Source organism: Panicum virgatum, chromosome 3K (genome assembly GCF_016808335.1).
Source record: "Panicum virgatum strain AP13 chromosome 3K, P.virgatum_v5, whole genome shotgun sequence".
NCBI classification, from domain to species: domain Eukaryota; kingdom Viridiplantae; phylum Streptophyta; class Magnoliopsida; order Poales; family Poaceae; genus Panicum; species Panicum virgatum.
Window position 1 is genome coordinate 4986267 of NC_053138.1, and position 4359 is coordinate 4990625.

General features: G+C 41.8%; 1 long non-coding RNA gene across 2 annotated transcripts; it reads right to left on the minus strand.

Annotated features, from left to right (window-relative positions):
* Positions 1-446: 446 nt before the first annotated feature.
* LOC120700876 lies at positions 447-1884 on the minus strand. Of its 2 annotated transcripts, none has more exons than XR_005685956.1 (2): positions 1670-1884; positions 447-771 (listed from the first exon to the last, which is right to left on the minus strand). It is a non-coding gene; the product is annotated as an uncharacterized LOC120700876 (long non-coding RNA). The 2 variants fall into 2 exon arrangements; XR_005685957.1 differs by lacking the exon at positions 447-771 and adding an exon at positions 1153-1433.
* Between the last annotated feature and the right edge of the window lie 2475 nt (positions 1885-4359).

Genomic DNA, 4359 nt, shown 5'->3' on the forward strand with positions numbered 1-4359 from the left:
CTCTTTGACACTTGTTGTATGAAAGCGCTGTGCAGGCCTTATTATGAGAAAGAATATCGATCAATGCATGATTGCGGTCCATCAATCGACATTACTGACCCTCATCAAAGACCAAATGCACAACAAAAGGAGAAGCAAAAGACAGACAAGTGTTGGCAATCGTCATCACAAAACTGTCACTCTGTTTCGCTGCAACCAGACAATAGTGTTTTTGTCTCACAGCCACCAGTCAGCCAACAATATTTTTCTCTCATAATAAATTACTACCAGCTAACAGACAGTCAGCAATATTTTTTCTCATAACAAATCGGCATCAGCCACCCGCCACGGCCAGCCGAACAGCTGCCAGCATGCAGAGACTATCCGCCACCACGTTCCTGTTGACTTGACATTCGAGTGATCTTTCCAACAGCAGCGAAAGTTTAGCCCCGGCCAAGTGCAAAAGATAGTACATAGGTCCAATGCATTCTGGAAAGTGTTTTTTGATGGCCTTGCATTTGCAGAGAACCACACACCACCGACAGCAGGTATAAGATGAAGATTGGACTAGACACTCAAGATTATACAAGAAGAAACAACTCATGATCCATTCACGTTTCAACAGTCTCAAATGGTGCTTGGCGACCAATAGAGCGCAGGATGATTAAGTTCCCCCTGTACTTGCACCGACCGCTCGGAGTGACGGGTCATGCAACTAAATCTGCAGCAGTAGATCAACACGCAGCCCCTAGTGCCTCCTAGGGTGCCATAGGGAGGTGACCATAACCGACACTGCGAATCAAGAAATTAATCTGTCATAGTGTCCGGCGGCTTCACATTAAGTCTAGGAGATTGTTTGATTTTAGGATCTAAATTTTAATCCGTGTCACATTAAAGAGAATTTTACTATTTATAAATATTAAATAAAAATTAATTATGAAACTAACTGTATAACCTTAAGGCTAAAATGCAAGACAAATCTAATAAAGTATATTAATTCATGATTAGCGGATAGTTATTGTAGCACTACTATACCAAATTATGGATTAATTATGCTCATTAGATTCGTCTCGCAAATTAGCACGCAGCTGTCAAAAAATTTATAAATAGAATTTATTTGATACTCTAAAATAGTAAGATTACATTTGATGTGACAGAGACTAAAAAATAGTCTTGAAAAACAAACAAGGCCTAAATCTCATTAGGGCAGTCTCAATGCAGACTCCACTCGTAGAGTCTTAAACCTCAAAGACTCTATCACAAAAAACTATACTTCCCAATACAAAGTATGTAATAGTAGTTTCTATATATATAATCATTTATTGTTTGTCTTCCATCACAAGATCCATGGACTCCACGCCCCCTCCACAACGCAAGTCTTCCTGATTTCTTGGACATTGAAGGACGCGTAGACTTGAGATCTTATCTAGAAATCAAGTCTTGTTTTTTCTTCTCTATTCAATAATTAGGGTGTCACATCAGCAAAAAAATTATAAATAGAGAACTATAAATATATTTAGACTCCATGACAGAATCTGGATTGGGACTGCCCTTGCTATACTTATAAAACATGGAAAATACTATTATTAATATCTAATGAGAACTTAATAACATTATTTTATACTATCACAAGCCATCATAATTTCCACAAAGCATTATTATTACACCAAAAAAAGATTCATTGTCTTACCGTAGCAGTGAGTTATCACCACAGACCTGGGAGAGAGAGAAAGAAAGCAGCAGGAGCTCTCTCGATCAATTCCTGTCGCAGTCCCAGATGAAGAACTCCTCGTGGCACCACAAGAGCAAGAGGAGTAGAGGACCCAGCCGGATCGACACCCCCTGAATCCACGGCAGGCAGAGAAGCTTCGTCGTCAGAGGAGCCACATGCGCGGGCGTCCTGTCAACCCCCTCTCTCCACCGGTCCATCCATTCACCCCCCCCCCCCCCCCCCCCCCCAATTCATTGCCCCGCAGGAATGGGGGTCCGGCGCTGCACCAACATCGGCAGGCTCTTTGAATTGCGGCAGCAAACACGCTCGTACTCCTCGTCAGCCAGCCATGGCACACGCCGGGGGCTAGCTCACTCATCAGGGACCATGCATGAGAGCTTCGGAGCTTGCAACCAATTCGATCGTCTTGTTGGATCGTCGATGTGATCGGGATCAGATTGCCAGGACTGCATGGAAAAATTACGCGCCGGAAAAATAGATTGTGTTGTGCTGGTGATAAGGACGCCAGCAGCTTGGTTTCTGCAGGGTTTCATTTCCCGACCCGCCGGCGTCCGGTTCCGGTTTACCGGACCGGTTTGACCGGTTACCGGTAGAAACCGGTCAAATTCAAATTTGAATTCGAAAAACTCAGTTCAACCGGTTCGTACCAGTATACCGACCGGTTAGACCGGTTTACCGGCCGATTTGACCGGTTTGCATTCAAATCCAAATTTAAAATCGCATGTGTAACCGATATACCGGCCAGTTAGACTGGTTTACCGGCCGGTTTGACCGGTTTACCAAGTGGGTCTTAATGGGCCGTCTCATTTTTTTTCCTTTTCTTTTTTGTTTTAACTTTAAATGCCCGAAAAGTATGTTAAACAAACACATTTTTGAGAAAATTTGACACCATTAGATTCGTCGCAACTTGAAGTATTTTTTGGATTTTTTTTGAGAATTTTTCATTTTTTTGAATTCAAATTTAAATTTTAAATTTGGACCGGTTTCATACCGGACTAAATCGAAACCGGGCCGGATCGGTTTGTTAACCGGTCAAACCGGACCGGTTACCGACGGTTTGGTGAACCTTGGGTTTCTGGTCGTGGAGTTGCTGTCTTGACTCTTTGACAAATGACAAGGATAGATGTGCAAAGCTCCTGCCGTTGTGTCCCGCGGACGATGGTGTGTGCGGTGTCACTGCCTCACTGGCAGGTTCGGCACGAGACATTGGCCAGATTAGGATGTATCCCTTGGAAATGGAGATGACATGTCAGCTATCAAAGAAATTTAACTGGCCAGCCGTAAATGATCTCTGGACATACCTTCAGAGATTTATGTGCTGCAGAGCCCATGTCTCGTGGTCACTTCAGAGGCATGGTTAAGATGCTAATAACTGATGCAGAGCAAGCCAGCTGCCCAGACAGAATTTATGAGCACGCGCCTTGACTAGGAGATGGGTTCATCAACAGTTTAGACCCTGAAATGATTCGATAAGGATCTTCAGCGGGAAGAGCAATATACATATACCAGCAGATGTCATTCAAATATGTTTATCAAATATCAAACCATACTAGCAGATGTCATTCAGACATGTGAATGGTTTCTGTTTTTTCAAAGGCCAAAATTGTTACTTATTCTGCCTAGTATTTATGATCATCTTACTATCTGCCTCATGAATGTAGCACCAATTGTAGTATTTAGAAAGTCGCCATTTCGCTAGATGACTCTGAAATTGTTTTGTTGCCTACTAGAAATGATAATGTTATATAATGCGTACCGAATTCTTATCCATACCATAGGAGAGAGAACGAAAAATCATAAGCATCAACGCCTAACTACATGCCCATCTAAGTATGGTCTCCAAAGTAGAAAATGTACATGCAGGTAGGGACAGAGGTCTGGACATTAGAAGTAAGGCATGCCTAGATAGAAGTAGTGGGTCCAACACTTCTTGAGGGGAAGGGAAGAACTTCCATGGAAGCCAATCAATTTGTTTCACAAGACCTCTAATAAGCAACAGTTAATCAGTTCAAAAAAAAGCAACAGTTAACATTAACAAAACTCCATGAAATTGAAAACCAAGAAGCTGCTTGAAGGGACCAGCAGAGGACGACAACTCACGAACAATGCTCACGTGCCGCGCATTGATTCTTAATCACAGAAATCATGTCTAAATTGATTGCGAAACGTTAAGCGCGCCATCACAGGGGTACGCCATGAAAGCACCCATGTTAGCTAGCTGGTCCTTGATCCCATCTCTGATAAAAAAAAACTCTTAGGCCCTATTTAGTTGCCTCGCGGAAAGTTTTTAAAAGAGCATTTTTCTACATTTAAAGTATTAAACATAGATTAATTATAAAATTAATTACAGAACTCGTTTGTAAATCGCGAGACGAATCTAATGAGCCTAATTAAGTCGGTATTAGAAGTTGTTACTGTAGCATTACTGTAGCAATTTTACGTCTAATTACGTCCTAATTAGGTTTATTAGATTCGTCTCGCGATTTACAGACAAACTGTGCAATGCATTTTTTATTTCGTCTATATTTAAGTCTCTATGTAGATATCGGGAAATTTTTTTGGAACTTTGAATTTGGGAACTAAACACGGCGTTACTCTAGTGTAACAGACGGAAGAAGAAGAGAGAAGGTCAAATCAAATGAAGAAGG